The sequence below is a fragment of the Triticum dicoccoides genome, chromosome 1B (assembly GCF_002162155.2).
Source record: "Triticum dicoccoides isolate Atlit2015 ecotype Zavitan chromosome 1B, WEW_v2.0, whole genome shotgun sequence".
In the NCBI taxonomy this organism is placed as follows: Eukaryota; Viridiplantae; Streptophyta; class Magnoliopsida; order Poales; family Poaceae; genus Triticum; species Triticum dicoccoides.
In genome coordinates this window covers 276,939,111-276,963,533 of record NC_041381.1, presented here as the reverse complement: position 1 = coordinate 276,963,533, position 24,423 = coordinate 276,939,111, and positions in this window count along the sequence as shown.

The window sequence follows — 24,423 nt, the reverse complement described above, 5'->3', positions numbered from 1 at the left end:
AAGTCGCATTCTGAGCCTCATTAAAAAGGACACCGGTTTCACCAATGTATTCCAAGTAATGCCAATCCGCTGAATCCTTCCGTGCCAGCGGCGTCCTCTCCGTATGTGGGAGTTCAATCCGGAAGGTCCATGGACCCTTCGGCACTTCTCCGGCTCAATGCTCAGAGGAATGTGAAATTTATTCTTAGACACACGAAAACCATGGTCGGATACTATAGAAGACCTCGGTCTTGATTGCAACCATCCGGATACTCCGGTAAGTATTTGACTCCCGAACACAGCTTACTCAAATTACTCATAAAACTCTACCCGGCCAGGGCTGGCTGAAGAAGACGGAGAGAATTAGGTGTTTGGCTCCACTTCCCAAAGACTCTGCCGATCCGGTATTAACAAGGATGCTGGCTCCGGCACCATATCAAGTGTCGGCGGGAGAAGATAAGGAGGAGAGCGAAGAGGCCCAAGGTGGCCTCCATTCTGGAGGCACACCAGGCAATTTGTCCGGGGGGATTGGAACTTCTACTTCTGAAGGTGGAAGGGAAGGGTGAACTGACATCCCTTCTCCTCATGGGAAGAAGAGGGCCACCTCCAAAGATTCGAAAAGAGAAGCTAATAAGCGGGGGAAGGTATCCCAGCCAGGGGTTGACATCGACATGCAGTCACTCCTCAAAGGTTGACCCTCGCCCGAATCATAAGTGAACCTGGGTGTTTTAAATATATCCCGTTCTTTCCTGGCTGTAACGGTAATATTTTAAATACATGTTTGTAGTCCGGCACGCAGCCCTCCTCAACAGCCCTCTTCTTCGGGGGATCTTCTTCCTGAGATGATGGAGAGCGAGATGCCTCCACAAATATCCCTGCCTGATAAGGCAGACGACGCCGAGGTGTCGTCCCAGAGGATCTTTCCCAATCAACAAGTGGCGCAAGGGGCGATGAAGACCGGGGCCGAAGATAATACTTCGGCCGCCCAGAGTCAGGGCTATGTGGCCCCTATGGGGAACAACAAAAGTCTCGGACTATCCAATGTCCGAGGGATGACGCAACCTGTTCCGGATCCGGAGGCGCCGGATACATTGATGGACATGTTGCAACATGTGTCCGTCCATAGGAACATCATACCTTGATGGGTACGGTGGTTGAAAGAGTTCGGTCCGCGAAAAGCAGACTGAACGAAGCCTTTACGAGCCTGCTAAGAGGTTTCGAGGTACATAGTGTAATTTTATTCATGTTATAAATGCAAATTTCACCTGTGAATAGATAGTAGCCCCTGAGACTCTGATTGCCATCCAAAGGGAGGCGACTGGAGGATCAAAAATATATGCCCAGGAAATGATCTGACTAATTTGAAACATAGAGCGTTAAGTCCGTGGCAACTTCCCAAGCTACCGAGGTAGCACATCTAAATCAGAAAGTTGATGTAGCGGATGATGACATCACGCTTATTAACAGGTGGCTCGACGAGGCGCAAGGTATGTCTTTGGGGCACTCAGTACGTGCTAGTATTATAAAATGAGCGTGATACTAAGAATTTGTATATGCATAACTGCAGATAGTGCCGCCGCAGTTGAAACCCTTCGGGCGGAACTTGCCCGGGCCAAGGACCAAGCCAGGATGAGTAATGCGTCTACCGAAAAGGTAGCCGCCGAATTAAAGGTCGAGCAGACTGCTCGGCGTTAGTGCGAGGAGAGAATATCTACTATGGCACTTGAGTTGAAGGATGCCACTAGCCGATGCCAAGTTCTTGAGAAATATAACAAAGCCAAAGCGGCCGATCTTGACAAGGCCTTAAAAGAGGCGAAGGAAGCCCGGTCTGAGTATAGAACAGCTTGAGAGGAGATCCGGCAAGCCGGGGAGATCAAGGCTGGTAAGCTCTTTTTATTGCAAACTAAGTTTGGCGATCCGGAGTATGCTCCGCTTAATCAATTGTGTAGTTCTCCAGACGCCTTTATGGACCTTCCAAAGAGTGCTGCCGCTGTGAATCAGTTTTTCACCACGCAAGAAGGACATGCGATGGAAAAGCTATTTTGGTCGCAATTTGACACGCCAAAGCGTCCAGTGTTGAATGAACAGATGGCCCAATAGGCCGAGCTCCACAAGATGTCCGGAACTGCCATGAAGGACGCCATAGTCCAGCTATGGCCGACTGAACCCCTTCCGAATAGTTAGTTCGGTTTGGTGAGGCGGCTAGTGGATGCGGCGTCGCGTATCGACGCTGTGAAGCGGTCAACATGCATAGAAGGCGCACGGATGGCCCTTGCCCATGTTAAGACGTATTTGGCAAAGATGAAGGCCACCAATATTGCAGCGCGAGGTCCACCCGAGGGCGAGGACCAACATACGCCAGAGCATTATTTTGATGCCGTCCTAGAGGGTGCCCGCTTGATAGAGGGTTAGTGCTCGAAAAATATTATGTTCGAGTAAAGTTTATCAGAATTGTAATAGCAATATTATGTTATATTTAAGGCTATGTTTTATACTTTTTACCCAAAAAGTTTTGGTGCCTCCTATGCGGCCGTCTTTTTTTATATATACAATCTAAAAGTTTGCAGTCGTCGGCTTCAGCCCCCTCACGTATAACGCAGGGGTGTTTGAAAAAGCACTTGATCACACTTGACCCAACGTCTTGGTCCGTTAAGGAGGTGTTACTGCGGCGAACTAGGCAATCGGACTATAGGGCTTTAACACTTTCACTTAGCCATAGGAGTTTGACGGTGGGGCTACTATATAGCCCTGGTATGTCCATGGTTATCCGAATACTGTGCGTTTACATACATGACCAGAAGGACGGTCCTTCATTTAACACGGAGAGAATCACGAAGATTCCGATGAGTCATCGAGTGGTTGACCAGCTCTCGCGGCATCATGACAGTCATTTTTCGGCTTTCTCTACTAAGGTGCTCATCCGGACGAGCCAGGACACAATCGCAATAGTTCTCCCTTTACTACCCTAGCCGATATAGCAGAACGTAAGGTAGTTAGCATAGGAGCCGGGCAACCCAACTATTGACCAAAGACATGATTTAGAGCTGATGCATATAAGGCCAAACTCACGACGCCGAACACTCCCTACAGGTGTTCGGACTTTTCCATATACACCGGGCTGAATACAACCCCTGGTGATAGACCCTGGTATCAAGGCACGTATGGCAACCCGACGTGGGGAAAGAGCGTAGGTGGTGAGAGCATAAATCTCAAAACACAATACGAACCAAGCTGCTTCTATAACATCCACTTTAGTACGGCGAGCCGTATATTTACAGGTAATGCCGATACCTTTCTTGGACATTTTGCATGCCAGGAACGTACAAAACAAAAAGAGCTAAAAAAAGGTTTACACAGGGTCTTAATCTAAAAAAGAAACCTTAATGCGGGACCCTGCTGCACGTCTGTGCCTTTTTCTCCATTGTGAAGTCTCCTTGAAGGGTATAGTGTGATGGCCATCTGTAAAAAAAAGGAGAGCCAGGTAAAAGAATCTGGTGTGGCCCTAAGTAAAGCTGGTTCGTTTTAATGAACCGTGAAATATAACTTCTGGAGTCCGAATAGGGTCAAGCCGAACTATGGACTTTTTGTGTGCAGTGTGCCCCCGGTGCCACCTAAGGAATTTTGATTGTATATTTATGTATACATGGCATGTCTGCTATCTCCTTATGGGGTGGTCGGTGGGGCCGTAGCTGCTAATCAAGCTCAGGTTTATCTGAGCTACCACACCGAGGTGTGCGCTGGACACGTTTAGCTGTGTCTGCGGTCCTAATGACCGATGAGCTGCTCGGCTTGAATAGGCCGTTTTGTGCTTCGACTGCTAGAGCCACCATGTATTATTCTATACGAAGAGAGCGCTCCGTATTTTCTCTAACCATAATGACGCCACGTGTTCCAGGCATTTTGAGTTTTAGATAAGCATAATGCGGGACTGCATTAAAACGGGTGAAGGCTATTCTTCCGAGTAGTGCATGATAGCTACTTCGGAACGGAGCTATGTTGAAGATTAGTTCTTCGCTTTGAAAGTTGTCGGGAGAGCCGAATACAACATCCAATGTTAGAGAGCCCGTGCAGCGGGCTTCCACACCCGGTATAACTACTTTAAAGGTAGTGCTGCTTGGCTTGATTTTTGATGGGTCTATCCCCATCTTGCGGACAGTGTCTTGATATATCAGATTGAGACTGCTGCCACCATCCATCAGGACTCGAGTGAGGTGGTTGAGGGAGTCCTGGATTAGGGGGTCCTCGGACAGCCAGACTATATACTTTGGCCGGACTGTTGGACTATGAAGATACAAGATTGAAGACTTTGTCCCGTGTCCGGATGGGACTCTCCTTTGCGTGGAAAGCAAGCTTGGCAATTCGCATATGTATATATCCTTCTTTCTAACCGCCTTTGTGTAACCCTAGCCCCCTCCTGTGTCTATATAAACCGGGGGGTTTAGTCCGTAGGACAACAACAATCATAATCATAGGCTAGCTTCTAGGGTTTAGCCTCTACTATCTCGTGGTAGATCAACTCTTGTAATACTCATATCATCAAGATCAATCAAGCAGGAAGTAGGGTATTACCTCCATCGAGAGGGCCCGAACCTGGGTAAACATTGTGTCCCCCGCCTCCTGTTACCATTAGCCTTAGACACATAGTCCGGGTCACCCTACCCGAGATCCGCCGGTTTTGGCACCGACATTGGTGCTTTCATTGAGAGTTCCACTGTGCCGCCACGATAAGGCTTGATGGCTCGCCTTGTTATCAAGGACAACATCACCTCTAGGGGAGCCCTCGCTGTAGGCCAGACTCTCCGGTCGGGCGGCTTCGTCATGACCGCCCGTTCAGCCACCGTGCCGACAATGACTTCTCAGGTCATCAAGAACCGCCTCGATGTCAGCTCAGAATTCCTCGAGCAGATGGATCCAATGGAGCTCTCCTCCCTGAACGAGCTCTTGGATCGCATCGCTGCCCTGGGAATTGCTACGGACTATGATCGGATCAGGCTTAAACCCGACCAAAGGGAGATTAACTCTCCGCCGGTCACCCATCAGATAGCGGTGGTGGAGGAACAATGCAGCAATTCCTCCTCTATTTTGAGGACGAACTATGTCCGGATTCCCGAGCTCTCCGAGCCGGATACCCGTCTTCGGGAGGACATGGCCCAGGCTTCGAACCTAGAATCGGACGGCGGGCCAGGAAAATTGGGCAACATCCGAGAGTCCGAGTCGTCAAGCTCGGAAGCTCCTCTGCCCCTGGGTCTCAGATCAGGTCAGGGTTCAGATTTAAATCTAGCCACCCACCCACACACAAGTGATCTTTCCCACATTAGACAAGAGCCCCAAGAGACAGTACATCACATCTGGGCCAGATTCCTCCTTGTAATGAGAAAAGTTAAGGACTGTCACGAGGAAGACTCAATCTCATTCATTTGCAAACATTGCATGGACAAGGAATTCTCAACGCCATAAGTTGCCGTCACATAGCACACTTCGCTGACTTGGCGGCCATAGTACAGAAGTACTATGCGATGGAAAGCGCATGGAAAATTCAAACAAAATTTTGGGATCCTCTGGCTCTCACTAAACCCCTTGTCCGAACAAAAAGGGTGCACTATCGCAAGTCACCCGATCCAATTACAAAGAAACCAAAGCCCACCACAGGGCGTGGAACTGTATTGGAGGGATGGCTTAATGGGCCATGCAAAATTCACAGCACAACGGATATCATACCAACACACAGCCTTAGAGCATGTTGGATACTCCGGCAGGTGGCCAAGAGCGGCGAGGATCTCCTAATCAACAATGCCGCAGAGCACCATCCCACGGAGAATAACAATACAGTACTGACAGTCTTCGAGACTTTCGCCTCAAACAATAGGCGTAAGCGAGCACTCCACAGCCTCGCCGAAGTCTGCCACGTTGCAGCAATAAATCCATGGAATGACACGGCCATAACCTTCAATGCCAGTGACGAACCTCAATTCTGAACAGTCCAAGCACCAGCCGCTTTGGTCCTTAGTCCAATTGTGGACGGCTTCCGGCTTACTAAAGTGCTCATGGACGGTGGCAACGGATTAAACCTCATATACGAGGAAACTCTCAACAAAATGGAGATAGATAAGAGCCGCATTGAGCAAAGAAGCACGACCTTTAGAGGAATCATCCCTAGTCGGGAGGCACGATGTGCGGGAAAAATCACACAGTATGTGGTATTCAGCACACCAGAGAATTATAGGTCCAAAGAAATCACATTCCAAGTGGCCCCGTTCAGTAGTGGATACCACGCCCTTTTAGGGCGGGACGCATTCACGAGCTTCCAAGCTATAACCCATTATGGGTACATGAAGGTCAAGATGCCTGGGCCCAATGGAATCATCACTCTAGCTAGTGATCCGGACATAGCACTCTGTACCGAAAATAAAACCGCCGCACTAGCCCTGGAGGCATTATCTGAAGCTCTCGCGGCCGAAGAATTAACTGCGCTATGCTCCACAGTGGACAGGGACGACATGATACTCGACAAACGACCCAAGTCCACCTCTTTCAAACCAACGAACGAAATAGTCAAATTCCAGGTCCACCCAACGGACCCTGCAAAAACAGCATCCATCGGGGCACAGCTGAACCCCACAATAGATGCTGCACTGCGAGAGTTCTTACGCGAGAATTGGGACATCTTCGCCTGGCATCCTTCAGACATGCTAGGTATCCCATGCAGGATGGCCGAGCATAGCCTAAACATACTAAAGTGATACAAGTTGGTCAAGCAGACTCTTCGGCGCTTTTCAGAACCTAAGCGACAAGCCATGGGAGAAGAGCTAGCCAAGCTACTTGAGGCCTGATTCTTCAGAGAAATAAAACATCGGTACTGGCTAGCAAACCTGGTGATGGTACCAAAGAAGGACAAATCATGGCGCCTATGTGTCGATTTCAAGGACATCAATATATCTTGCCCTAAGGATCCCTTCCCCCTCCCCGCATCGATCAAATCATTGACACTACCGCAGGACACGACTCATTGTGTTTCCTCGATGCATACTCAGGATACTACCAAATCAAGATGGCGGAGTCTGATCAAGCCGCAACGGCATTCATCACTCCATACGGCCCCTTCTGTTTCAACACCATGCCTTTCGGGCTAAAAAACGCCATGATTCAGACATGCCTAGAAACACAAATCGGCAAAACAGTGGAGGCATACATAGACGATGTGGTCATCAAAACCAGACGCGTCGAATCCTTAATAGATGACTTGAGGCTTACGTTCGACAATCTCCGAACATATGACATCAAGCTCAATCCGGAAAAATGCGTCTTCGGTGTACCTGCCGGAAAGCTCCTGGGCTTCATTGTTTCCAATAGAGGAATTGAAGCAAATCCGACTAAAATCCGAGCTCTGTCACAATTGGCTACCCCAACAGACCTCAAGCAAATCCACAAATTAACTGGATGCGTGGCTGCCCTAAGCCGCTTTATCTCCCGATTAGGAGAAAAGGCACTACCTCTCTATCGCCTTCTTCGACGCACCGAACACTTCGAGTGGACGGATGCGGCTATGGCCGGACTGGAAGAAATAAAGGCCCTCTTGGCCAGCAATCCAATCCTGGCCACGCCAAATATCGGCGAACCCATGCTGTTATATATAGCTGCAACACACCAGGTTGTAAGCACAGTGCTGGTCGTTGAACGAGAGATGAACGGACATAAGTTCCCACTTCAAAAGCCGGTATACTACGTATCCACCGTCCTCACTCCATGCAAATCATGGTACCCACATTATCAAAAAATAGCATAGCGGTCTTCATGGTATCCCGAAAACTACGACACTACTTTCAAGAGTGTTCAATCACGGCGACCTCTGAAGTACCACTCAACGATATAATAAATAACCGCGATGCCACGGGCCGGATTGCTAAATGGGCTATCGAGCTCCTCTTGTTCGACATAACATACAAACCACGGCGAGCCATTAAGTCGCAAGTACTGGCTGACTTCGTCGCCGAATGGACAGAAGCCGAACTCCCTAAAGAGTATGATGCGTACTCCAATTGGATCATGCACTTTGACGGCTCTAAGATGTTGGCTGGTCTATGTCGCCTTTCTGGGAACGGGGGTCCCCAGACTTGCCTGCCTGTGGCCTGCGGCGTGGATCAAGTGGGGGCCCAGTACAACCCAGCTTCATCAGCTCAAGCTCAAGACCCTCGCGAGGGGCCAAGCCTCACGAGGCGGACGACAAAATCTTCCTCATGAAGCAACCTCATCGGGCGGGCTCGCGAGGAGGCAGAGAGATCAAGGCAGGGTACCTTGTGAGGTGCCCGTGACACAAGCCATGACGATCGAGACCAGGCTGGCGTCAGGCGGGCGCCGGCCTACGCAGTGTCCTTGTTTCCCCTTCGGTGCAAAGGGGGCAATCACAGGCCAAGGCATCAGGCAAGGGTTACTGTTTCGGTGCAACAAGACCAAGACCAGTAGAGCGGCAGGATGGAGATCACCGTGGAGCCCAGGATGGCGTCCTCGTCAGAGTCTTTGGCAGTCGAAGACCAACTTTAGTTAGGATAAGTGTACTAGATGTTCCCCTTCAAAAGGGCCAATTGTTGGCGCCCTTCCCGCTCATTATTTGGGAAGAGTCCCGGGGCCTCCCTTTATAAATAGAGCTAGCCACCACAGGGCAGAGGGATCCAGATTTCGGGTAGACTAGAGAGAGAGGCAACTGAACTCTCCAAGTAGTTCATCGCACCAGCTCAAGAATAGCCCCTCGCGAGGCTGTTCTTCCTCTGTATTGTTCATCATCAGCCCCTGAGGCAATCCACCACACCACACATTGGAGTAGGGTATTACACCACAATGGTGGCCTGAACCAGTATAAACCTCGTGTCCCTTGTGTGTTCTTCCTTCTAGCTTAGATTCCTTGTGAGGCTTCGAGACGTGAGTTGGTAGGGGAAAGATCTTCGTGCGCACCCCAGAGTTCGAACCTCAAGGGTCTGCCGGAACCCGAAATCCGACATTTGGCACGCCAGGTAGGGGTGCGCTGGAATCCTTCTTCCACCGCCCCGCATTTGTTGTTCATCGCGCCCATGTCTGACGCTCGCCGAGCCCGCGCCAAGCGTCGGGCTGCTCTCGCCACCCGAGTCGCCCAGACGGCTCCCGTCGGCGGGCGCCCCCGTCGTTCCCCGTCGCCTGCCGCCAACACCGCCACCGGCCCGGCAGGGAACGAGCAGCAGGCGTCGTCGCTGCATCCCTCGGTGCGGCGAGAAGGCCGCACCGCCACCCCGTCGCTGACCCCAGTCGGTTCGTCGTCCCACGCCCGTCGCGCCCCCACGGACGCGCACTCCGCGTTGCTCCTGGCACTTGAGCTCCTACACTACTATCCCGTCGACGACCTCTACGACGAGTGGCTCGCTCGCATCACCGAGCTCGTCAGCGCCACAGGGTGCTCCCCTGTGCCGTCCCTCTCGCTGCCTCGCCCTCCATCCTGCGCAGGAGGCGCAGAACAAGAGGTGCCTCCGCCACCTCCTCCCCAAGAAGGCGCCCTCGCTCCAAGGTGCGTGGCCCTAGGACGAGACCCTCCGCGTCCGGCGCCCGCACGACAAGAAAGGAGCTTCCAAGAAATCCCTCGTCCCCAAGAAGGTGCTCGCGTGCTCCCGGCACCGGTGCGCCATGACCGCATCCCTGCACCACCACGTCAAGACCCCACGCTGCTCCAGGCAGCGGTGTGCGGGAATCCCCAGGAGCAAGCCCCGCATCAGCAGAGAGCTCCGGTGGCCACTACAGGCTGCCACGCCTTCACCGCCGAGCTGCGTAGCGTCGCATGGCCCGGCAAGTTCAAGCCAGACCAGCCCCCTCGCTATGACGGTACTTCCGATCCCGCGGAGTTCCTCCAGCTCTATGAGCTAGGCATCAAGGCGGCCAACAGGGACGAAAAGGTCATGGCGAACTGGTTTCCCATGGCGCTCAAGGATGGAGCCCGCACCTGGCTCCTAAACCTGCCTCCTGGCACGATCTCCTCTTGGGACGAGATGCACACTCGCTTCAATGCCAACTTCCAAGGCACTCGCGACCGGCCCCCGGCCATGTGTGACCTGCGTCGCATCAAGCAACAGCCAGGAGAGACCCTGCAGAAGTACATCTAGCGCTTCAACAACGCCCGCCTCAAGATCCCCAGGGTAACTGAGGAGGCCATCATCTCAACCTTCTCCGATGGCGTGCGTGACATCAAGATGAAAGAGGAGCTAGCGGTCCACGAAGACTTGTGCACGTCTCTGGAGCTATTCAACTTAGCGACCAAGTGTGCTTGGGCTGAGGAAGGGCGCCTCTCCCTCCTTGAGCTTCCAGCTGCTGATCCGGAAGAGAAGAAGCCCAAGGGCAAGGATGTGAAGCGCAAAGGGGCTGATGTGCTCGCAGCGGAGCCAGACACCAAGCAAGGCAGGAATCAGCCGGAGTCATCCAAGGGCAGCCGGTACTGCGTGTACCATGACCTCCACACCCATAACACCAATGAATGCCAAGAGCTCAGAGCTGCCGAGATGGGCGTACCTGCCGACGCCCCGAGCGCAACGATTGGGGCTATGGCCGAGGAGGAGGAAGAGGTGGAGGACGATGGGAAGACCGTGGTCCTCGCGAAGGATGGCGTGACCGACCTCGCGAGGACCGCTGGCAGGACCAGCCTCGCGATGGAGGATGGAGGGATCAGCCTCGTGAGGACCACCCTCAAGGCAACGCAGGCCTCCCTCCTCTTCCACCACCGCCGAGGAGGAATGAAGACCATCATCAGTACGTGGGGGCTGGGGGCTTTCAGGAGCCTCGCGCAATCGCTTGCATCCTGGGCGGCGCCCAGGCCCAGCCTCATAGCACATCTTCAAGCAGTTTGCTCGCGAGGTGAATGCAATACTCCCCAAGCTTGAGGCCATGCGCCCTCTCAGGTGGTTAGCGTGCGCTATCACGTTCAGCTCAGCGGATCAGCTCATGTGCGCGGCAACGGCCGGTGTCCTCCCAATGCTTTGTTCCCTAGTCATCAGCAACGTGCAAGTCACCAGGACCCTTATTGATGGCGGGGCAGGACTCAACATCCTGTCCGTTGAGAGGTTCAACAATCTCCAAGTGCCATACGATCAGCTTCAGCCGACCAAGCCTTTCTCAGGAGTCACTGACGGTTCCACTGTTCCGATAGGGCAAGTTCGCCTTCCTGTCACCTCTGGGCAGCGCAACAACTACCGCACCAAGCTCATTGACTTCGACGTCGCCCACATTCGCCTGCCATACAATGCCATCCTCGGGTACCCAGCCCTGGCCAAGTTCATGGCAGTGACTCACCATGGCTACAATGTCCTCAAGATGCCAGGAAGTGGTGGAGTCATCACAGTCCCCTGCGAGGAAAAGGATGCAGTGTGTTGTCTTGAGCGTGCCTTCCAGGCTGCGGCAATCAAAGACCCGGATCACAGGAGCGGGAGCCTCCCCGAGGTAGTCCCTAAGAAGAAGAAGACTTCACCTGGCCCAAACCCTCAGGGGGCAGGCACCTCCAGAGGCGTTGCGTCAGGATCCGCGCCCGTTCAAGGGGCACCACCCTCTGTCGCATAGGAAGGCGCGCCCAGCGCCCTCCTCGGGCAAGGCTCGGGGGCTCCCCCCTGGAGGGCCACCGACTTTGCCAAGGTCACGAGGGAGGCGCTCGGGCACCACATGGAGGCGTGCTTCAAAGCACGTTTCCCTCAGGAAGGTATGAGGCAAGGAGGGCCAAACCCTCAGGAGTTCATTGTGAGGAACATTCAGGAGCTACAGGAGTCAAGAGTCATGCGCAGCAGCCGCCGCTTGCCCGCCGTAGCCCCACATCCACGCGAGGATGGTGGGCTGCGCGTCTGCATCGACATACCAGGGCTCAACCCAGCCGCGTCTCAGGAGCGCCTCTGGCCTTCGCGCGTGGGGCGCTGCGAGGGGCCACCTCACAACTATGTTCGCATGCCTTTCGGCCCGCCGAATGCGGCCGCTGCTCATCAGCGCCTGTTCAGGAGCATTCTGGAGGCTCAGGAGGTCAGACATTGTGCGGTACTGGCGGAGATGGAGATGGTCCTCGAAGATCTACCCGAGCCCCCGGAGCCTCCCGAGGCTCCTGGTCCCGGGAGCTCGTGAGGGTCAGCCTCCTCACCACGCGTCTTCCGCTACTTCAGCATCCCTTCATCTCCAACGGTATCAGGTGACCTCTTTCAAAGTTCCATTTTCAGCTGGGAGCACCCATAGGGCTGCATCATTCCCAGGTCGCGTCGGTCCGTCCTTGCGGCATGTATCCGTTTTGCTTATGCTGTTTACCTACCTTGTTGGGGGCGCCCCTTGGGTTGCATTATCCCCAAGCTGCTCGGGCCTGACCCAGTGGCGTTTGCTTTTTAGGCATCTATCTAAATGGATTTGCTCCTCCGCGCTTAACCTGATTCCCATGGTTATCATCTGCTGCTTATCGCGGACCTCTCCACTCTCATGCAAAGCGCTTGCACGTTAAAAGGGGGTGCGTGAGCATTGCGACTCATGGGCTCTTACTGGCTCTCCAGCCCTCACCCCCTGGCCTTGACCCACAGCATCGTGACCTGGCATACCAGCGGCGGCTGAGCTCGCTCGAGCGCTGGGACTTGAGGACGTAGAGCATTTGCATTCTAACCACCTTGCAGGAACGCACCGTTGATAGAGGCCCAGAGCCAGGCGCAACCCGCCTCGAGGTAGGGCCTCGTGAGTCCCGCGCTGGCTCACGGGTGCCCAGATACACCTCTCCTAGCCCTACCGTGCCGGCCACATGCCAGGGCGGGGCTGTACACGCCCCGGGGGCTCCTCCGGGAGGGGAGCCCCCCTCCCACGCACCAGTGGAAGCACCATGCTCCGCGCTGGCTGACGACACTGCCGAGGAGCGGCTATGCCCATACACATACGGAAGCGCTATGCTCCGCGCTGGTGATAAACAACTAAGGGCGGCCCACGACCGTATCAACCTCAGGGAGCCCAGAGCTCAGTGTCTGGCACCATCACAACGCCTCCCCTCGGGAGTGCCGCGCGAGGGGGCTGGACACGGGGGCCACGCCCGGGCCACGCCCGAACGCACGCCACCCAGCCAGGTCCCTCGGACCTGGTCGTCGCGCGCCCCTCCCCGAGCGGAGCCAAGGTATGAAAACTCGTTTGAACGTCAAGGGGGACTCCTGAGCATCGCGACTCAGGATCCTAACTGGTCACGTAGCCCCTCACTCCTTAGTCCCGTCCTGGTTTCTGGTCGGGGCTAACGGCGGCTGAGGTATGCGCGGGGCCGGGCCCTAACAACGTAGAACGACAAATCCACTCCTATGCCTCCCTTCCCTACTTGCTGTTTGCGCGTCATGGGGGACTCCTGAGCATCGCGACTCAGGAGCTAACTTGCCACGTAGCCCCTCACTCCTTAGTCCCGTCCTGGTTTCCGGTCGGGGCTAACGGCGGTTGAGGTATGCGCAGGGCCGGGCCCTGCCGACATAGAACACAAGCAAATAGGGGGGATGCAAATTCTAGGGAATTCAAAAGCAAATATTACGGGCCATAGATTATTTCACAACGCCAAACCCAAGTTTGAACGCCTCCACAAGGCATGGTGTATGTTGCAGGAACCGAAACAGAACAGAAGCTGCGAAGGGATCACTTTCCGGTGGCGCCGCCGCCTGTAGTGGAGTCACGCTGGGCGGCTCCACATCCTGAGGCCGCGGGGCTGGCGGCATCGCGCCGGGCTAGGTGCTGAAGGCGCGGAACCTCCCCAACAAAGCTTCAGCTCGGCCTTTCATAGCCTCAGCAGCAGCGGCGGCAAGGTCGCCGCTCACAGGTTCCAGCAGGCTGTCGAGGTCGACGTTGGGGTCGTGAAGGTAGACGTGGCTGAGGACACGCGTCAGCGCTGCAGAAGACAGGGCACGTGCCTCGGCATCGGCCGTGGGACCAAGGCCGTCCGCGACATCTTCAAGTGCACGGACCAGGAAGGGAAGCAGCTCGGCGGGGCCGTCCTCTGCGCCAGCCAATGGCTTCTCTAAGCCGCCCTCATAAAGCGTCTTCAGCGTGGCGCGAGCTTTCTCCTCCAGCTTCGTGAAGGCCACTCGATCCTCGGCTAGGACCTTCGCCTTGCTGTCTAGCTCGGTCCTCTTCGCCTTCAGCGCCTGCTCCAGCGTCTCCAACCGGCCACTGCGGTCATCAAGCTCGGCGTACCGGTCCCTGACGGCAGCCTCCCAAGCCTTCATCTCCTTCTCCTTCTCCTGGCAACCACGGACCTCCTTGGCGAGCTAGTCAGGCAGGCCTTGCAGCTTGACCTCCAGCACCTTGCAGCAGCCTCGGGCATCTGCAGCGTTGCGAGCGGCCTTGGCCTGGCAGGCGGCTTGCTTCTCCCCATTGGACGCTGACACGGCTTGGCTCGGCGCCGCTCGGACGGAGGCGGCAGAGCGGGCCCAACCAGAAGCTAGCTCCAGGCGCCTGACCACCAGGCGAGGGTCCGCGCTCTGAAGATCCTCCCACAACCTGCTCAGTTCGTTGGCAGCCCGGTCCAGGACGGCGGAGGAGTCAGAAGAGACGGGAGACGGTGGAATAGGCAGAGAGGACGGCAGCGTGATCACAGCCTGGGAGGAAGGAACCCCCTGGGCCTTGGCCGCCTCAGCGATAGCATCAAGCGCATGCACCTCCAGAGTCAGCGGGGCCACGGGGGCTGACTCCTCGCCGAAGCGTCCCTGCTGGGCTCGCGAAGACGACCAGGCAGGGGAGGCACGAACCTCGCTGCCTCCTTTCCCCGCAGATGAAGGCGCTGCCCCGGCAGACGAACTCGCCTCGAGCAGGGCCGCCGAAGCCCCTTTCAACCTTTTTGTTGCAGGCGCCGGCCTGGCCAAAAGGATGCAGACATCAAGCTGTGGCGACAGAAACAAAGCAAAACACGAATCGAGCACTTACTGGTTGTCGTTCGTGGACTCAAGCAGCCTCCGGCCAAACTTGAAGCCCGAGAGCCTACAGCTGGGATCGTCTTTGGGAGTCCGAAGGCAGAAGGCACGTCGGGAAGGCCGGAGCTGGCCTCAGGCCGCCCCGGGACTAGAGCAGACCCTGGGAGAACCAGCCCCGTCCTGCCCTTCCTTGGGATCAAGGGAGAGTACTCCCCGCCTCGCCTGGCGCCGGCCTCGTCGTCGTCCGGCATGGAGCGAAGGGCGCGGGACCTGTGCCGAGGGAAGAACTCCCCCGACTCCTCGCCAGTCGCCTCAGAGTCAGGCTCTTCTTCCTCCTCCTCTTCTTCCTCCTCGGTCCCGCTGGAGTCGTCGGAGGACACATTCACCGTTGCCAGCACCGCCAGGTCCTCGAGAGCTTCTCCGGGCACCAGCCCCTCACCGTTGAAGGTGGGCATGGCGTTCACCACCTGCTCCCAGTCGTCACGAAGGAATAGGGGGACGGGAGCGCCCTTCGGGCTCGCCACGTCTCCCCCAACCAAGGAGTGGAGAGCCGTGACCAGATCATCGTCGGCTAGGGCCTCGGAGCTTAGGCGAAGGGCGGCGTCCACTTCCCCAAGCCTCCACAATGGGAGCGAGTGCGCCCGGAGTGGAGCCACCCGGTGCTCTAGGAACTCCCTCAGGAGCGTGGCCCCGGTCAGCTTCGCTGCCCCCAAGTTGCCTGGCCTCAGGTCCGCGTTCATCCTCTTCAGCTCCACCTTCGCACGAGGGTCGACAAGCTCCGTGCGAGATCACGCATCAACGGCCTTGGGCTGCCCCGTAGGCAGCACTAGTCAGGGGTGGATGCGCCAAACATCCACCATGACCCACTTACTCCGGAAGCCTTCAATCCTCTTCCTAGGCTTCGAGATGGCATTGGAGTTGGAGTATGCGATGAAGCTCGCGCATGTGGTGATGTGGGCATCAGAAACCTGGAGGGAAAAGTAATGACGCAGCAAGGCCACTAAGGGCGTCACTCCGACGTGAGCCTCGCAATAGTAGGCGAAAATCCCCAGGAGGAGAACAGAGTTGGGGTGGAGGTGCAGAGCTTGCAAGTTGTATTGGCGAAGAACAACGAGGAAAAACTCGGAAAAAGGAGGCACCAAACCGGCGATGATGGCACTCACAAAGAGCGGGTAGAAGGTGCTCCCTTTGCGTTCAGGCTGGGCAGAGCCGGCCTTGAGCACAGTCGCCCCCTCGTTGCCCTGCGCCACCGTCATCAGGCGCGTGAGGGCTAGATTCTTCTCCGACACATTTGGGGGATCCAAAGCCAGCGAGTACCAGGCCTCGGTCGGGGTATTGCGAGGCGCCGTGGTTTGCCGGACGAAAGGGATCGAGGCGGATCTGGAGGATTTCGGAAGCGAGGAGGAGAAGAGCGATAAAGGGGATCTGGAGCAAGGCGAACGAGAGCGAAGCAGGTAAGTCTGGCCCGGACACCCCTTTTGTCAGATGGGCAGTTGTCGAGGCATCGTGGGGAAGCAGAGACACCCATGTCCAATCAATCACCACGCGGCGCCCCAGATCGCAGGCTATTGGGGCCCGCGGCGCTTCGCACTTGCCCCGTCGCTTCTCCGCCAAGCCAAGTCCGGGCGCGCCTTGGGCCCGGGGGCTACTATCGGCGTTCTGGGAATGGTGGTCCCCAGACTTGCCTGCCTGCGGCGTGGCTCGAGTGGGGGCCCAATATAGCCCAGCTTCATCAGCTCAAGCTCAAGACCCTCGCGAGGGGCCAAGCCTCGCGGGGCGGACGACAGAAGCTTCCTCAGGAAGCAGCCTCATCAGGCGAACTCGCGAGGAGGCGAAGAGATCAAGACAGGGTACCTCACGAGGTGCCCGTGATGCAAGCCATGACGATCGAGACCAGGCGGGCGCCAGGCGGGCGCCGGCCTGTGCAGTGTCCTTGTTTCCCCTTCGGTGCAAAGGGGGCAAGCACAGGCCAAGGCATCAGGCAAGGGTTACCGTTTCGGTGCAACAAGACCAAGACCAGTAGAGCGGCAGGATGGAGATCATCGTGGAGCCCAGGACGGCGTCACCGTCAGAGTCTTTGGCAGTCGAAGACCAACTTTAGTCAGGATAAGTGTACTAGATGTTCCCCTTCAAAATGGCCAATTGTTGGCGCCCTTTCCGCTCATTATTTGGGAAGAGGCCCAGGGCCTCCCTCTATAAATAGAGCTAGCCACCATAGGGCAGAGGGATCCAGATTCCGGGTAGACTAGAGAGAGAGGCGACTAAACTCTCCAAGCAGTTCATTGCACCAGCTCAAGAACAGCCCCTCGCGAGGCTGTTCTTCCTCTGTATTGTTCATCATCAGCCCCTAAGGCAATCCACCACACCACACACTGGAGTAGGGTATTACACCACAATGGTGGCCTGAACCACTATAAACCTCGTGTCCCTTATGTGTTCTTCCTTCTAGCTTAGATTCCTTGCAAGGCGTCGAGACGTGAGTTGGTAGGGGAAAGATATTCGTGCGCACCCCAGAGTTCGAACCTCAAGGGTCTGCCGGAACCCGAAATCCGATAGCCTAGGGGCAGGTGTTGTCCTGACAACCCCCACCGGAGATACAGTCTAATACGTACTCCAAATACTATACACTGATTCCAACAATGCAGCCAAATATAAGGCTCTGTTGCATGGTCTTCGGATGGCAGTCTCTATGGGCATTCAACGCCTAGAAGTGTGCGGGGATTCGAACCTCGCAATATCTCAAATAAATGGAGACTTTGACGCCAAGGACCCAAAAATGGCAGCTTACCGCAATGCCGTCCTCAAAATGTCAGCTTGTTTCGAGGGGCTCGAATTCCACCATGTGGTCCGAGAAAACAATCAAGGGGCGGATGTCCATGCCTGCATCGGCGCTAAGTGCGACCCCGTCCCACCTAACATCTTCTTAGAAAGGTTGTTCAAGCCATCCGTGGTGTGGGAAGGGGAGACCGGCAATACCAGCCTGGATCCGAACACAACCCCAGATCCCAAACACTCTGACGTAATCGGAGGCTCCGCCACCGAAATAACACCTTCGGCCCACGCGATTATGGCTGTCATCGCCCCGTGGACGGAACCCTTCTTAGCCTACCTAAATAGGCAAGAACTCCCTCAGGACCAAAATGAGGCACGTTGCACTGTGCGGTGTTCTAAAGCCTACAAGGTCCACGAGGGAGAGCTTTATAAGAAAAGCGCGACTGGACTGCTCCATAGGTGCATCTCCGAAGAGGAAGGACGGCAGCTTTTGGCAGAAATTCATGCTGGACTCGGCGGCCACCACGCCACAGCTCGGGCCCTTGTAAGAAAGGCCTTCCGTATAGGTTTCTACTGGCCGACAGCCCGAGCAGACGCACAGGACCTCGTCCAACATTGCGTCGGTTGCCAGCTTTTTTTAAATCAAAGCCATATGCCACCTACCGCTCTCCAAACAATCCCCATAACTTGGCCCTTTGCGGTCTGGGGGCTCGATATGGTTGGCCCCTTAAAGGAGGAAGCCATAAGAAAAACTACTTGTTGGTCATGGTAGATAAATTCACCAAATGGATAGAGGCCAAACCAGTTAAAACGGCCAAATCCGGACCAGTGATAGACTTTATATCCGGGGTCGTCCACCGTTACGGTGTCCCCCACAGCATCATCGCTGATAACGGCTCCAACTTCACAGCCAACGAGGTGAAAACTTGGTACGGCAAAATGGTCATTAAGCTCGATTATGCCTCTGTCTATCACCCCAAAACAAACGGTCAAGTCAAACGAGCAAATGGTCTTATTATGAGCGGCATCAAACCCAGACTATTGCGATCCTTGAAGAAATCAGATACGCACTGGGTTGAGGAGCTTGACTCCGTACTATGGGGGCTGCGGACCACGCCAAATCGCACCACCGGATACACACCATTTTTTATGGTGTACGGCGCAGAGGCAATACTACCCTGCGATATCATTCATGACTCACCTCAACTGCGCATGTAGGAAGAGAGAGAAGCCGAGCTAGATCGGCAGGACAGTTTAGATGCCCTGGAGGAGGAGCGTGACGTCGCAAAGGCCCTTTCCACATTCTATCAGCAGCAGGCTCGAAGGTACCAAAGCAGAGAAGTATGGGCCAAAACTTATATCGTTGGCGAACTCGTTCTACCCCTACCGGGGAAGAAAAAGGACAAGCTCAAGCCCAAGTGGGAGGGTCCCTTCATCATTGATAAAGTTCTCACCGGAGGAGCATACCGTCTGCGTGATGCATCAGATAATCGACTCGAGCCGAACCCATGGAATGCGGCCAGACTCCGAAGATTCTACGCCTAGTGCCGAACTCTGTGTTCGTCTCCTTACCTCTGCCTTTTTTTAAGTTATATTATCTCTCTCTTTCTTTTTATATATAGCCTTAAAAGCTTTAAGTGCACTCCGGTCGCACACTCCGGTCGCGCTATGCATGCTCAATATACCTGGGGGCTTCTTATACAGAAGCTTAATATAATTATCTTCAGAGCTTTATGCCCACCACATATGTGTCACTTCTCCATATGTGCCTTTTTCGCCATTATATGCATTGATATGACTTAAGTTTTGGCCAAGCTGGGTTGCCTGGCTCTTGTGTTTATGCCCTACGTTCTCGTTAATTTGGCTACGGCATAAGGGGAGCACCACTGCAATTGTTACTGCTAGGTCAGCCAGATGTGTACCTCAGACTGGGTGAAGCCAAAGCTAGCGTTCTTAAGGGAATATTCGATCAGTGAACAAAAGATGTTTCTTACTTATTTCAATACATGCCCCCAGATGTTTATATCCTGCGTTGCTTTTCGCAGTTCTGACATGCACATTAATGCATGCGTACCCAGGGAAAGGAACCCTTAACGGAACTATTCTCCTTGGAAGATGTTTCTTACTATCCATGTAATATAACATAGCTAGTTGGGTACTTGTCTGTTCAAGCACTTATGACCCCTACACCTGGTTTTCACGCGTACCCCGGTTTTTACATAACTAAGCGGGTATTCGGATACACTCCGGACTGTCGGGTCCGGAGGTTGAAGCGAAAAGGTCCGCCATGACAAATGATTTACAATCCGGCTAGAGACAAAAAATGTCATTTGAAGTACACAGTCACTTAGACTGACTAAATTCTTCTTCTATACCATCAAACAGGCTATCTAGCCTACAATCCTGTTGGGAATACTTTGTGGCTAATGCTACCTAGTCATATACCAGACTAACGGGGATCTCTTTCCCATCTGACCCTACAGGTCCGACCTCAGCCATGTGGTTCGGGTCAGCCTTGGTGTATCGCGTCTTCACCATGGCCCAGGCTTCCCTTGCACCTTGTCGGCAGGCCGATATCTTCCATAATCGGAAGCGCCGCAGCGCTCCCTTGAGCATCTCCATGAGCTCTCCCATGCCTCCGGGCAGGGAGGCGGACGGCCCCAAGGCCTGGGCAATACCCTGCATCACCTGCCGAATTTGTCCGTGCAGTTGTGAGAGCTCTTGCAGAAGATCGCCTGCAGATCCGGGCATATCCTCTTCGGGACGACCCGTCAGCATACCTACAGACATAATTCTGTTAGCCCGCTTCTTTGCCGAACTTTATAAAGGTTCATTCGAGCACTTACTAAAAATGTCGCGTCGAAGCCTCTTATTCTCCTTCACGGAGTCAGCAAGCTGGGCCCGAACATCTTTTAATTCAATGTCCAACCGGGTCTTCGCGTCCTGGAGATCATTTTTATCCCGTATAACCTTTGTAAGCATGCGCTCGCTAGCCTTTAGCTGTCACTGAGCATGTTGCTCATCCTCTGATACGGTCTCCGGATTACCTCCGGGATTGTCTGCAGAATCTACTGTTAGATTTGCATGCATGCCGAATACTAACTGGTATATGTCAACGCACTCTTTTCGATCAAGACAAGTATTACCAGATGGGGCCTTCTTGGACTCCTCCATTTCGGCAACTGCGGCCCGCAGCTGGGCTTTGCACTCCTCCAACTCTTTAGATAGCTGGGTATTCTTCTCCGTAAGAACCTATGCGTACAATGATCCTTAAATCAGTTGTGCCAACTGTTTCAAGTCTCAGGGGCTACTAATATACATACTCATTAGATTTTCTTACCCATATATCCTTTACATACTGGTCCGTGGCTCTGGCGAGGCCATCTTGAGCAGCTCCGATGTATGCGTCTCCTGCGTTGAAGGCATTGAACGCCTCTTCAGAGAAATTAGGGTCGCGTAGTGTGGCCTGTCGGCGCCTGTGATTCATGGCGCTCTATCTGCATCCTCTGTAGGAGGACCGTCCGGTGTTGTCCCCGCATTGACCTCTGCCCTTGAGTCCGGCCTTGGAGTCCAGCTGGTGGAGGCGTGGCCGGCAGGCTCTCCGGATACAGTCCGGCAAGCGCTTTTTCTGCCAGGGAACCATGGACTTCATTATACTTCAAAGACAATAATCACAGAGCAGATTTTTAATCATACCTCTGCAATGGCGTCTCGGTCCTGAGCGCCTTCCTTTTAAGCCTACTCGGCTTCGGTGCCCCTTGTTGACGATTCACCGCGGGTTCGGCACGTCGCCCCGACGGCCTTCCCTGTAAAAATGCAATATATGTGCTAAGGGTAAGGTGCAAAGAGGGGATCCTTCTTGGAAGTTGGGACTCCGGTTTTACTTACCTGTGATGCAGGGAGTAGGCCAGGATAATTAGCTATGATGGCCACGAAGGCACCGTCACAGCTTAACTGATAAAATGTCCTGTCGATGAGTTCCACAAATGTGTCCAGATCTTCTTCGTGTCCGGGGTCGAGGGCCCAGTCGGGGTCCTCTGGCTGTGGAGGCAGGCTGTGGACCTCCCTCATAGCTTTTAGTAGTTCCTGCTATTAATTGACAAGGTAAATATTTGTGATGAGGAATGCAGGAAAGACTGGAATAAAATATAGCAGCTCACCCAGCTTGTGGGGTTGTACATGGAGAATCCATCCCGTGGCTTGATATGGATGAACTCCTCTTCTTCTCCTTTGTACAAATCAGACAACATTTTCGCCATAGCGGCGGTGGAGTCCAGACATTTACAGCCGCAGCAAGTGCATCGTCTTCTCCATTGAAATGCCACATGGTTTTCCCCCAATATTGAAGTGGCTGCACTCCCCGTATTATACATATTAACATGACCTCAATTATTGTCAGCCTGATTTGGACAGCATCTTTATCCTGTCCATCAGGAAAAGGACCTCTCTGTTGTCTTCCTCCTGGGGGCTCCGAGGGCGCCAGCTTTGGCGTTTCTTCAACAGGGCATTTACAAACTCAGGAAGGCCCATCCGAATAGGGTCCGGAAGGGGGATGTTCTCCATACAAAACCACTCCGAAGGCCAGTCTTCGGACGTCTTCTTCGGAGTACCGGACAGGTATCCGGTCCCAGCGATGTGGCATATTTCGGCTCCGCCCACTTGATATATCGACCCCTCCTGAGTGCGGGGTACGAGGCAGAATAGCCTCTTCCATAGCTCGAAATGAGCTTCGCAGCCCAGAAATAGCTCAAAGAAGGCAACGTAGCTTGCGATGAGCAAAATGGAGGCGGGAGTGAAGTTATGTAGCTGGAGGCCATAGAACTCCATCAGCCCGTGGAGGAACGGATGGATTGGAAATCCAAGTCCCCTCAACAAGTAAGGGACAAGGCATACCCGCTCCCCCTTGGATGGGTTGGGCAAACTCTCCACTTGCGCCCCGCCATTATAAGTGGCTAGTCCCGCTCGGACAGTGACCATGTACGCAGGCGGGAGAAACCCCTTGGTCTGCAACTCTACCAATCGGCTATGGGGGACAGAACACTTCTCCCAATCGCCTGGCTTAGTGCTACGGGAGCGAGAGGAGGAGCTGCGACGGCCGGCCATGATGGGATGGTTTCTTCCGGGCGCGCTCTGATGGATACTTGCTGGGGGAGGATGGTGTGATTTGGATCTAAGGATCCCCGTCTCTTTAAATAGACGATGTACGTACATGGTTAGGGTGGCAAATGTAAAAATGCCCCGACTTCTCACATTCGCTCGACACGTGGAGATAGCCATTATTGAAGCACAGAAGCCGAGGAGTGTAATATTGATGGGAAGCCGGACACTGCTCGTTACAACAGATACTCTGGGATTTTGGAGAAGAACCCGCCTTGCAATGCCGAAGACAATCTGCGTGCCAGACTCATTGTGATTGAAGCCTGGTTCGGGGGCTACTGAGGGAGTCCTGGATTAGGGGGTCCTCGGACAGCCAGACTATATACTTTGGCCGGACTGTTGCACTATGAAGATACAAGATTGAAGACTTCGTCCCGTGTCTGGACGGGACTCTCCTTTGCGTGGAAGGCAAGCTTGGCAATTTGGATATGTAGATCTCCTTCTTTGTAACCGCCTCTGTGTAACCCTAGCCCCCTCTGATGTCTATATAAAACGGAGGGTTTAGTCCGTAGGATAACAACAATCATAATCATAGGCTAGCTTCTAGGGTTTAGCCTCTATAATCTCGTGGTAGATCAACTCTTGTAATACTCATATCATGAAGATCAAGCAAGCAGGAAGTAGGGTATTACCTCCATCGAGAGGCCCGAACCTGGGTAAACATTGTGTCCCCGCCTCCTGTTACCATTAGCCTTACACGCACAGTTCGGGACCCCCTACCTGAGATCCGCCGGTTTTGACACCGATAGTGGTATCCGTCGATTATAGGGTTTAGCACTAGGGCAGCCGAATCCCTATGACGGATACTAGTCGGATGATCCCTGCGATCAAAGGTGATCGGACAGGACGACCATGGGTTGAATTTGGGGGCAACGGACTCAACGGCATAGACATCTCGGAGTGTGCATTTCCGCTCCCACTTTGGGATATGAGTGGCATAGATCATGTTCACTGTTTTGGTTTCCGGTGGAAATTTCTTTTGTTCCCCCGTGTTCGGCTAGCGAGGTTCGTCCTTGTCTTTGCTCTGAGGCCCCTTCCCTTTGTGTTCGGCGTTGAGTTTGCCTGCCTGCTTGAACACCCAACATTCTCTGTTGGTATGATTGGCTGGTTTATCAGGAGTGTCGTGGATTTGGCAGGGCATGTCTAGGATTTTGTCCATGCTGGACGGGCTGTCTTTGTTGCCTTTGAATGGTTTCTTCCGTTGACCGGGTCTGGAGCCCCTGAATCCGGCGTTTACCGTTGTATTGTCTTAGCTTTCTTCATTGTTCCGACGTTTGTTTTTGTTGCGTCGTGGTTTTCCATTGCCATCCCTGACTTCAGATGTGCCGGGGTCACTGGTGCTGCTACAGGCTAGCTAGCTGTCCTCGCCCGTGCAAAAGTGGGTCATTAGTGTAGTTAAGGCTGTCATTGTTCTTGGCCTTTCCCGGCCAAGGTGCCTGGCTAGCCATTCGTCCTGGACACTGTGTTTGAAGGGCGCTAAGGCTTTGGTGTCCGGACAGTCGATGATTTGGTTCTTCTTAGTGAGAAACCGATTCCAAAGCTTATGGGCTAATTCTCCGGGTTGTTGGATTATGTGACTTGGGTCGTCTGCATCCGGTGGCCAGACATAGGTCCCTTGGAAATT